At 34.6% G+C, this 13,137-nt stretch overlaps 1 protein-coding gene and 1 long non-coding RNA gene across 10 annotated transcripts in view; one reads left to right on the forward strand and one right to left on the reverse strand.

Annotated features, from left to right (window-relative positions):
* LOC106882502 (bone morphogenetic protein 1) overlaps window positions 1-1,498 on the reverse strand; it is a 987,136-nt gene extending 985,638 nt beyond the window's left edge. For 3 of the 9 annotated variants that reach the window (XM_052967137.1, XM_052967143.1, XM_052967141.1), the window contains exon 1: window positions 430-1,431. The gene's annotated coding sequence lies outside the window, so the exon portion shown is untranslated. Of the gene's footprint in view, window positions 1-429 lie in introns of all 9 variants that reach the window. The other 6 variants (XM_052967140.1, XM_052967142.1, XM_052967144.1 and 3 more) reach the window with 5 other exon arrangements.
* Window positions 1,499-1,642: 144 nt separating this feature from the next.
* LOC106879122 (uncharacterized) lies at window positions 1,643-9,068 on the forward strand. The gene is made up of 3 exons (XR_001410598.2): window positions 1,643-1,731; window positions 5,104-5,252; window positions 8,990-9,068. It is a non-coding gene; the product is annotated as an uncharacterized LOC106879122 (long non-coding RNA).
* Window positions 9,069-13,137: the final 4,069 nt, after the last annotated feature.

Consider the following 13,137-nt stretch of genomic DNA (forward strand, 5'->3'; position numbering starts at 1 on the left):
TATCAAAATCATTATATAAATTCATATGAAAGCAACCATTTCAAGACATTTTTATACATTTATTTCAGTTAAAAAATGTATGTTTTTAGAAAAAAATACAGAGATAGATAGAGAACGAGAGAGATAGATGGAGAGTGAGACAGACAGTCAGGTAGACAGAGAGGGAGAGAGAGAGGAAAAGAAAGAGGAAGAGAGAAATACTATAAACTGTGATCTTGATGGTGACTTTTGCTCATCATATAGAATGGATAGTATGAAGGAAGGAATAGATTTGTAGATTCAAAAATATGGCATTGAGTATTTCAGTTAAGACTTATAAAAATCTCAATCGAGAATTATATATTAATACAAATATAGCACACATTCATACATTTGGAATTATATTATAGATTGATAATGACATTTATGTTTCTGCATACTTGTACTTACTTTTGTATCAGAATGTGTATACCGTGACACTGTTGATCATACCAGTTATTTTATATAGTCCCTGGCTTTCTTGTAGCATCATGATTTAATATCATTTAGCAGTCAACAGTGCCATAAATGATGGCATCGTTTTTCCAAAGTAAACTCCTCAGTCCATAACACATCAGATGGCAGCAGACTGTAGTAGAAATATTAGAGACTAAGATATGAGCTTGGCTCTTGTCCATCTCATCTGCACATGGTCTACCAGTTACTAGCTAACACTCTTTCCTCGATGGACACAGCAGAGAGCAGTCTTCTTCAGCTAAACATGCTTTTTACACCACTGAGCAAATGGGTTTTAATAGAGAACTGAACGTGCTGCTTTGTATCCACTTTAGTAGCAGTCCAACGGTATCCATGGCATTGTTATCTAGTTGTATGGAATACACTTTCACAGAGTAGACTACTATTTTAAAATAGTTATAGTTAAAATAAATAGATAACATCAAAGCTACTCCAAAAACAAAGCAAAAAAAAATACACACACACAAAATAATTCAGCAAAATTAATTGATTTTAAAGGAGGTGGGGGGGACTATGCTTTCATCAGACAACAATATGTAAAAGTCTTTTTTTTTTTTCTGTTGTTGTTTGTGTTTGTTAAGTGATGCATGGAACATTCCATTCAGTGATAAATATATAGAGGACACCCAAAAAATATGATAGGCAGTATCCAAGAAAGTGAAATGACTGTCAGCTGACAAGTGGGCAGATGAATACAGAGAGGCACCTGATAGATTCAAACCTTGCAATCAACATGGATTCCACGTTTGGCTGAAAATATTTTCATCTAAATAAGCATTATGCGAACAATCACAGTTGTGACTGTTGTCTCATATTCCCTGCATGTGGTAGAGCCATGTAACAACAGCAGCAGCATCAACAGCAGTAGCATCGATGGTGGTAGCAATGTTAGTAGAAGTGGCAGCAGCAACAGTGTCAGTAATGTCAGCAGCTGCAGCATCAGAAACAACATCAGCAACAACAACCGTACAGTAGAAAATGTTCACAGCAGCAGCAGCAGCAACAACAGTGGCAGTAATGTCGGCAACGTCAGTAGCAGCAGCAGCAACAGTAGCAACAGAGGCAGCGATTGCAAGAGGTAGACAGCAATACCAAGCAGCATCAGTGTTGATGCTAGTGCTGGTACTAGCACCAATAAGACAAAAGTGGCAGCTAATACCTATAGCAGCAACACTAGTAGTACAATGATAGATATCTCATTAATATCTAATGCAATAAAACTGAACCACTACAAAGGTAAATTTAATACATTACTGTTACCATCTTAAAAGGTAGAAATATAGTAAAATAGCTGCCTTCTTCGAGTCATCTTCTGCGACACCATTTCTGAAGCGGAATTTTGTGATCTTGAATTCTCCTATCTATTGGTTTACACTTCTGTCTTTCTACGTATTACTCAAAACATATATCACTCTCTAACTGTATTTGTATATGGAGGCATCTATTTCCTCATCTGCTTAACCTATGATACCAATATTTCACTATCTCAACATCCTTTTACCTAGCAACCTGTTTCCCTGGTTATGAGTATGATTATCTTTCAGTTTATTCTTTCAATTACATATTTCTCTTATATAATTGCATTTTTTGGATATCTGTCTTTCTATCTTTAATTTGCTTCATCAAACACTCACTTTTATTAAAATTCTGTATTCTTTTTCCTTTTATGTACAGTCTTTGTATGAATACTTTCCATATCTTTTCTTCCACATCTCTTTCACTTGATTCACTTTTCATTATTCAACCCATGACATATTTTCTTAGCTTCTTTTTCCACATCAGATCTATCCCTATCACAGTGTCCATTATTCTATGTCTCTAGCTGATTTCCCACTTTTTGTGTTACTGGCACACCATACATCCTTACATACACTCACATACATACATACATACATACATACATATATACATACATATATACACACATACATACATACAAATACACACACGTATGTATGTATGTATGTATGTATGTATGTATGTGTGTGTGTGTATAAAGAATATATGAGATCTCTGAAATGCAAAACATGGGGAAAAATAGCTATAGATATTAAATAATAGATACACATGTAAACACATATATATATATATATATATATATATATATATATATATATATATATATATATATATATATATATATATATATGTACATACATACACACACACACACATAGACAGACAAACAGAAATTCAGACAGATGAATTACAGAAACAATGTCTTCAACACCCAAACACTTATATGTATTTTTTTCATTATATACATACATCTAAATATGTACATATATGTGTGTGTGCATACATGTATATATTTATACAGACACACACACACACGTGCACACACACATACATACACACATTCATATATTCATTCATAGACACATTTCAGAAAAGCAAGCACTAAAACATTAAATCTATAAATTAAAATAAAATATGAATCAATGAATACATGTATACAGATATAATTATAATGTTTGTATTTACATACATACACACACACAAATATACATACATACACATAACTATCCAGAAATTTTACATATAGATTTGCTCTGTGCATGTGTGTGAAAATGTGTTTTGTGTGTGTGTGTGTGTGTGTGTGTGTTTGTGTGCACATATGTATCATATATATGTGTATATATCTTATATACATTATAAGACACATAAGTATCATATATATATGTGTATATATCTTATATACATTACATCTACATATTAACTATATATATACATGTACAACAAACACACACACACACACACACACATGCCCATATACATATATTCAGTGTGTTTATATACATATATGTATGTGTTTGTGTGTGTGTGTGTGTGTATATATATATATATATATATATATATATATACACACACACACACACACACCTAATGAATTACAAACATTTAATTATTAAAGTGGAAAAATTAGGAGAAAAATTATTCAGTTGTTTTCAAATATATAATACTGTACCAAAGACTTTCTATTTCTAAATCTACTATTTATATTCATACATATACACGTACATAAGTACATACATATACATACATAAATACATACATATACATACATACTTAAATGATGATGATGATATATGCATACATATATGCACATACATTCATTTCCACATATATACACACACACTTTTTTTATTTTCTCCATTGAAATTGATTTAATCAGAATGGACTACTTTCAAATGTAGTAGTCAATACATGATACAAACATACAGCTTTATCTGTGTGTTCACATATATCTCTTTCTTTCAATATATATATATATATATATGTGTGTGTGTGTGTGTGTGTGTGTGTGTGTGTGTGTGTGCCTTTATATACATACTGACACATATATTTGAGTATATATATATATATATATATGCATGTATATGTGTACACACACTAGCACATACACATTCCTCTACATGTATATGTGAATACAGGTGTGTGTGTATTTGTAGTAGGTGTGAACAGGTTTAGTTACAATCAAAACAATGTACACGACACACCTTTTGGATGAGCTGGGATGCATCATCAGTGATGTGACCTTCAGGCATTAGGTGATGCAGGTATTTAACTGACAGCCATTCTCACCCAGGTGACCCAGCCAGGACTAACCAGGCCTTGGCTAACAACAACCTATGGATCACTCCTTCTATTTCAAAGCTCCTCAGTGGCTTTCACTGGTATCTTACTTGCAGACTGAATTAACTCACTTCTTTGTCTTAACTCTAAAGCTAATTTGGCTGTGGAATTGTTGTATGGTAAGAAACTTGCTTCCCATCCACATGGTTCTAGGTTCAGTCCCACTGCATAGCATCTTGAGCAAGTGTCTTCTATTATAGCTGTGGGCCAACCAAAGCCTTGGTAGACGGAAACTGAAAAAAGCCCACTGTATGTGTATATATATATATATATATCATGACACTCTGTTGGTTATGACGACAAGGATTCTAGTTGATCCGATCAAAGAAACAACCTACTCGTGAAATTAATATGCAAGTGGCTGAGCACTCCACAGACATGTGTACCCTTAACGTAGTTCTCGGAGATATTCAGCTTGACACAGTGTGTGACAATGCTGGCCCTTTGAAATACAGGAACAACAAAAACAAGAAGAAAGAGAGAAATTTGTGGTGAAAGAGTACAGCAGGGATCGTCACCACCCCCTGTCAGAGCCTCATGGAGCATTAGGCATCTTCGTTCAATGAACACTTACAACGCCTCGTCTGGAAATCGAGTCCGCTGCCCTAACCAATGGGCCATTGCGCCTCCACACATATAAATATATATATGTAGGTATGTATTTATGTGTGTGTCTGTGTTTGTGCCCCTCACCAAGCCGTTGGTTGACAACCGATGCTGGTGCGTTTATGTCCTCATAGCTTAGTGGTTTGGCAAAAGAGACCAATAGAAGAAGTACTAGGCTTACAAAGAATAAATCCTAGGGTTGATTTCTTCGACTAGAATCTTTTTAGATGGTGCTCCAGCATGGCCACAGTCAAATGACTGAGAAAATAACAGAATCCTGCATTGCCTCTCCCGCCCTATATTTATAAACTCATAGTATGTCACTCAACATTTATCCTGGTACTTCCCTTTCATTGTCTTCTCCAGTATACTTTTCCTAGGATACTGTAACTTCCAGATGATCAGCTCTTTTGACAACCCAGAAATGATGACCAAGTCAAGCTGGTGTTCTGAATTTACAACAGGTGAAAACTACAGGATACACTGTACCTGATATGCTGGGTGTTATGTTCTGTGTATGTAAGCCTTGCTCTTAACAAATATATACAAAAATAATGCATGACAAACATTCATCATAATATTTGTACATGTGCATACCTGTATACATGTGTGTACATTTACATGTGTGTGTGTGTGTGCATGTGTATATATATATATATATATATATATATATATATATATATACACACATACACACACATACATGCAGAGAAGTGAAAATGAAACTAGTCATATACATACATACATACAAACATACACAAATATATGTGTGTTTGCATGTGTGTATATATATATATATATATGTATATTTATAATATTTTGGACTATATGTTGATTACTGTATTGAAGTGTTGAGTAGAGCACTGGCACAGTTTGGAGTACCTGGTGTCATCTGAGGTTGGGGTATATTTCCATTGGATCTACTTCAGGAACTCAGCAGTGTTAGTTGAGATAGTAATAATGTTTTAAGTAACCAGAATATGGATTTGGCATTAATCTTTATTTTGTACAATGGTGTTGCATCCATTTGTTATATGCCCATCTGTGGGCATATAACATGACAGCAGCTAAAACTCAAGATCTTCAGCAAGACGCAACTTTATGTATGGATGTACCTGATGAGACCCAGACTACAAAATGGATGCAGCACAACATGTTGAGAACAGAGTCCCACCCAAAAGGGACAGTAGTAGGATGGGTCAAAATGACCGTTATACAAAGTAAAGATTTATACCAAATCCATCTTCTAGTCACTTAAGAAATTATATATATATATATATTTACTAGTTTATGGCCCCCGTAACTTAGCAGTTTGGCAGAAGACACCAATATAAGTAACAGGCTTATAAAAAACATAAGCTTCATAGATACATATATATATATATATATATATATGTATCTATGAAGCTTATGTTTTTTATAAGCCTGTTACTTATATTGGTGTCTTCTGCCAAACTGCTAAGTTACGGGGGCCATAAACTAGTAAATATATATATATATAATTTCTTAAGTGACTAGAAGATGGATTTGGTATAAATCTTTACTTTGTATAACGGTCATTTTGACCCATCCTACTACTGTCCCTTTTGGGTGGGACTCTGTTCTCAACATGTTGTGCTGCATCCATTTTGTAGTCTGGGTCTCATCAGGTACATCCATACATAAAGTTGCGTCTTGCTAACAGGCTTATAAAAAACATAAGCTTCATACATACATACATATATATCTGGATGCCCTTCCTAATGCTAACCACTCTGAGAGTGTAGTGGGTGCTTTTACATGCCACTGGCATGACTGGCCTTTGTGCTGGTGGCACGTAAAAGTACCCACTACACTCTCCGAGTGGTTGGCGTTAGGAAGGGCATCCAGCTCTGTAGAAACTCTGCCAAATCAGATAGGAGCATGGTGTAGCCATATGGTTTCACCAGTCCTCAGTCAAATCGTCCAACCCATGCTAGCATGGAAAGCGGACGTTAACCGATGATGATCATGATGATATATATATGTAGGTATGTATGTATGTATATATGAAGCTTATGTTTTTTATAAGCCTGTTACTTATATCAGTGACTTCTGCCAAACTGTTAAGTCATGGGGGCCATAAACTAATAAATATAAATTGCCATGCAACAGCTGCCAAGGGCAACATGCACAAGCACACACACATAACAGTTATCTGCAGTTTCTGTCAGCTAAATTCCCTCATCATACATTGGTAAGTTCAATCATATAGTAGAAGACACTTGCCCCAGGTACAAGCAAAGTACTGTGTAGAAGTCTGCCATACATATATATATATTTATATGCACACACACACGCACATGCGCGCATGCATATAAACATACATATACGCAAACATTAATATATAGGTTTATGTGCTTGAGACAGAGAGAGAGAGAATGCCATTCTCTATGTCTTTACATCATGCGCTTACTTTAGACAAACATCACTGTTATGCAAGAAATGCTATTTGTTGCAATCATCCATGTAAACATGACTCGCCAATGCAGTCTTTGAGCTCAAAGAGCAAGGGAAGCAGTCACCTTACTAAGAAATGGTTGAAGGTTGGTGACTGGAAGAGCATCAAGTCATAGAAAACATACCTCTAGAAATTTCATTTGACCCATGCAAGCATAGAAATGTGGATGTTAAAACAATGGTAATGATAATGATGTTACTGGTTAAAAAATGGGCCAAGACAAATGCTAACCTCTAGATTTAGTAAAACATATTGTACTGAATTGCAAGAACATTACCAAATATCACAAGTGTCTATAGGCCAGACAGCATGATGGCTAAATTGTTCTGACTATAATAACCAAAATAACACCAGTGCTATTATATCAGTGTATAAGATTAATTTCAAATTTTAGCACAAGACTAGTAAATTCAAGGGAATAAGTTGATTACATCAACCCCAGCGTACAACTGGTACTTACTTTATCGATTTCAAAGGGGTGACAGGCAAAGTCAACCTTGTCAGAATCTGAACTCAGAACATAATGACAGATGAAATGCCACTAAACATTTTGCCCAGTGTCATGATGATTCTGCTTACTCACTGCCTTATATGATATTACAATATGTATACTGCACTAACACATATCTGAATTTATTTCACAGGCATAAATCATTATGGTCAGCTAATTGTTGTCCCTAAATGACCTTGGTACAGGTGTGTTATCTAACTAGAAATTAAAACTTTTTCCCAGAGGGAACGATTAGCAATTTTGACGCAACAGTTGAGGCACACTGGTTAAGACAGCAGAAAATTGATTTCAAAGGTATTCCTAAACCTTCAACATCATTAACAAGCAAACAAGTGGCTGTGTGCAAAAATGTTTTGGTCAACAGCATCAACTGGCAGCTGTTGCAGGCATTTCCAAGAAATAGCCATGCATACAAATCAATAGACACTTTTGTGGATCAGGAAGAAATAGTTCACTATCCAACAGAATTTTAAAATTTAGTACAAGTCTCAAGCCTACTGCTACACAGCTTAAAAAAAATTCCCCATTGATAACCTTTGTGTAATTTAGATCAGCTGCAGCTATGCAAGAGTATTAGAGTAATGATTAAGAAGCTTATGTTTCATGCCATTCTGTTGGTACACCAAAGTAGAGGATGCAATTATATACAAAATTCCAGTCATAACAACACATGCGCCTTTCAATAAAGAAGAATTAAGTTTCCAGAACACCTAAGCTTTGTCATATCAATCAATAAATCACAAGGGCAAACATTGACAGTTGCTCAACTACACATTGATGAATAGTGCTTTATTTCTGCAGTAAAACCAAGGCATTAGATATCCTAATATGTTCAGAATTCTCTGTCTTATGATAGAAAAAGATCTAATATCACAGATGCTAGGGCTCTCTACAAATCTAAATATTATTTCTTTATCACTGCATATATGAGGGGGTGCTGAAAAGTTCCTTGCTTTGGGTAAAAGAAAATACAGGAGAATTTTATTCAACATATTCCTCTAGCAGATTCACACAGCTATTGCAGTGGTCCTTCAGTTTTTCTAAGTCATGTAAAAGAACTTCAAAAGTTGGATCTCCAACCAGGCCTTTCACGATACCCTTAAAGCAAGGATCTTTTCAGCACCTCTTCATATTGCAGCTTGATTATTTGGATGTTTTCCTTCAAGATGCTCCAGTTTACACATGTTTTAAGAATGATTTTATTTTCATGATTTATTTACCTCTCAACATTTCAGTTTTTACTCATTTTCAAATTATTTTAGGAATTACAGAATTCCAAGACTGAAGATAATATTTTGTTCAACAGTAGTTTGAAAGGAAATAAAACAATTTTTACATTTACTTAATCTTGTGTTCTTATTTAATGATTGAATTAAGTATATTTCATTGACACAATTAATTTACTAAATATACAATTAATATTGAGCATGTATCTGTGCATGAAACTATGGACTGCAATAAATGTACTGCAAAAAAATTTCACTTCTGACTCTTTTAAAGAGAAATCCTTTACTAGTGTCTATTAAACCAAATATACTTACATAATATTAAATATATCATTTACAGATACTTTCAGCCAGTGTGTGTGCGTATTTTCCCTGCTGAATGTATAGTTAACTCCCATCTTGCCAATAGCATCTTTATACATGGGTTGCACAGTTCACCCAAACATTCATCTACACCGAGTTTTCTTAGTGACAACCAAACAACAGAGCATGGTTTCTCTTGTAGTTGTTTCACTAGGAACAGGGCATTAGTAGAATACCATTTTGGCAAAACCCCAAGCTCTATCTGATCTAAATGAATTCTCTTAACCCATAACCTACTAGGATTTTGCTGTATGTAACACAAACTGCTAAGCCTATTTTGGGTAAAGTTATTCTGCCAATCAACATCGATCTATCAATCGAAAAAAATACTCAGTGTTTCTTAACACCTTCTATGATTGGCTACACTGTTTCTGGGGTGAAAGGGTATCGTGTGCATACATTATACGTCATCAAAATTAGGTCAAATCATGCCCTACTTCCGTGGCCACGCACGTGGTCTGTCGCACTGAGGTGGCTTATCACAGTTTATGAGTTAATTTATAGCACTATAACTGTTTCTGCTACTTTCAAAATTTGGGCCAACAATTTAATGCCCCTGTGCTTGTTTCTCTCTAAAAAACACATTCCTTAGATTTCGAAACAATTGGAAATGATGTAGTTGAATCAGTCATTAGAAATGACAACTTTTTATTCAACTTATTTGTCTATAAAAGAGACGAACTCATGTTCTACTTGCTCAGCATCTATTTCTGATGGTTCTGGTACTTCTCATGCATTTGTATACTTAATCACCTTTTCAACCATATAGCTATCAACTTCATTAACTAGACCATCTATTGTGTCTACTTAGATTAGTTTCACTCCTTCATGCAAATACACCCTCTTCAGTACTCTCTTTAAGTAGAATTTCTTTACCCCTTTCCACTCAGTTTCCATTTGAGCTGGTTGTCTTTGTGTGTGTAAGTGGTAACAAATGAAAGAAAAGAGAAATAACTCAGTATTACCATAAAAACTTAAACAAAGATGAATAATTGGGTATTAAATACCATACAATATAAGTTCTTCATTTATTGAAATTACCTTCATTTCAAGAGATGGTAAGCAAATGCCTGCTAAATTTGTGATCAATTCTGAATAAGAAGAGATGATAATCTGAAGTAGAGTTACTTAGACAAGATGCATAGTTTGGAGATCAAGAAGTCTCTCCAGCTTGAGCCACTATTTCTTTGTATTGAGAGGTCACAGTTTTGGTACAATGTATATGTGATTAAAATGTCACTGAAAGAATCAAAAATCATAAGATGGGTTCTTCAAGCTGACCCAATTGAGAGGAGACCTAGGAGTAGACCAAGAATGAGATGGTTGAATAACAATCCATAGTCTCAATTGTTCACATTTTGGAAACTAACCAGAAAGTCTACTGGGGGCTCTGACAAAACCCTATTGAGGAAGTGTCTGAGGATTCTATCCTCATGACCTTCCTAGAAATAATGGGCAGAGAAGATGGATGGATGGAGCTTCAGTTCAAGAGGTGGCAAGTAAATGCCAAATGGTATTTATAAACCAACTTTAAATGAAAATATGACATAATCTTAAAAATCAGGGTTTCTCTGAAATTGACATGTTATTAAAAAAATGTTATTCTGAGTTAGTTGAAAGATGATAATGTATATAAAGATGTAATATCATGAGGAGCCAAAGAATAGGGGTTGGGAATGTCCTTTAAAGTAAAATAACTTCCTGTACATTCAGATGGTATTTGTTCTTGTTGGTCTTGTCTGAAATATCTCATTTATCTCTTTAAGATAAAAATATTAAGAGATGGTTATTGAGCTATTCTTATTTTATTTAACTTTTTTATAAATCACTAGCTTCATGAACATTTTCCAAATTCCTCAGTATGTGGATATTTTCCAAGTTCCTCAGTATGAGAATACTGACACTCAAAATAGTTAATGCCTTTTCATTAATGCTGAGCTTCCTGGGTTCCTCACCTTCATGTCCTCCTTAGTGGCCTCTTTCCAAAGCCCTTGTGACTGTAGCTCAAACAAATCTTCATTGCTCAGCTCATACATAGAGTGGCATTCAAACACTTTATGAACATTTTCCATAAATTTTACATTACAGTTATTTCCCCAGTTTCACCAAGTTATTAGCCTCTATCTTTGAAATCATTGTAAATTGTGGACAAAGATTGTTCAATACACTATTCTTGTTGGTAGTCTCTTTTCTAGACAACAAGTATTAATGTCCCCAATAACATTGTAGATCATATAGTCCTTCCAAAACTTCCTTAGTCTTACTCCATTCTTTACTTGCCTTCACAGACTGCAAGCTTATCCTAACCATTTTCAGTCTCCTTCCACCATCTATTTCTGTCTTCACAGAGTATGTGTAAGTTCTGCACAGGTAGTATACCATTAAAACTAGCTATGGCACATTGATCCATAGGATAAAGACCAGGTAATATTGGATGACATATAAACAACCTTGATGTTGATATGGAAATTGATAAGGAATGATGGATAAACATTATTCATAATAAGCAGAACATCAAAGATTGGCTCCTTTTGTTTACAAAATAAAGGATAGAATTACTCTTCAAAAAGTTACTTTTGTCATTCATGCTTTAAGGGTAAACTCCAACACAAGAGTGAACCTTTAACAAAAGCCTCAAGGGTTCAAGATATTGTTAAATGACAAACTTGTAGAAGCATAAGTATGCAGTCTTCAGCAGCATTTCGAACAAACAGGAATGAAATTCTGTGTTTCGATACCTTAAACTATTTGGCAATACAATCCTGTCTTGTAAACATTGAACACCTAGGTAACCTTCCTCATCAATAACTTAGAAAATCACTGCTGCTGCTAACATGTCAGCACTGGCAGCATCACCATCCCCATTTAAGCTGCACAACTTTGAAACTGCTTTAAATCAGTGGAACCAAGCATGGCTAGCAGTAAACGCTCCTTCACCAACACCCTCAGCCTTTGAATCTTCAAAGGGAGATTTGGTTTCTGCTGAATTAAATTAAGGTTTAAAGGCATATGGTGTTGATGCTAGTCATCCATCCACACACTCAGAAGTGTTTCTATTTCTTCCATCACTGATCTTCATTTCTTAGTAATTATCACAGAATGTATTTATACATAACCTTTAATCTGTTACATAATATGCTCCTTATCCTTTAAAATTGTTGAAACAGTAGAACGATTCATTCCCTGTGCACCTGCTATATTTATCATTTTCTCACATCTTTCATTTCACTTTAATGAACCCCCTAGTTTTCAGCAGAATAATGGTTTCTAACATAGTCACAAACCCAGGAATCTAGGGAAGAGGTTGTCCAATTAAATCAACCCCAGAACTCAACTGGTATTTTAATTAATTTATAAATCAGGAAAGATGAAATACAAAATAAATAAATAAATGAATAAATAAACTGCTTCTTGCTATCGCCATCATTACTGGCACTGTTTCAGATATTTCTAAAATATGTTGAAGTAATTGCATTTTAACAAAAACAACAAATAACTCCATATAATACTGTAATATCACAGAAGCACAACATTTTTACTGCTTTAACTGCATGAAACAATGTTAATGCCACCTATTGTATGCCTGTGGACCCACTAAATTAACACACTAATGGATCTGGAGAACAGTTTGTTCAAATTTTTTCAGTCAGAAATTTTAACATTTGTAATTAAAGGAGCTCCCATATGAGAGTGTCTGTGTAAGTACATGCATGTGCATGTTACTATACATGAGTGTATGCTTACATGTGTGTGTGTGTATGTGTGTTGTACATGTATATATATCTATATATATACATGCATGTGTGTGTGTTGCATGTATA

The sequence above is a fragment of the Octopus bimaculoides genome, chromosome 4 (genome assembly GCF_001194135.2).
Source record: "Octopus bimaculoides isolate UCB-OBI-ISO-001 chromosome 4, ASM119413v2, whole genome shotgun sequence".
Taxonomy (NCBI): Eukaryota; Metazoa; Mollusca; class Cephalopoda; order Octopoda; family Octopodidae; genus Octopus; species Octopus bimaculoides.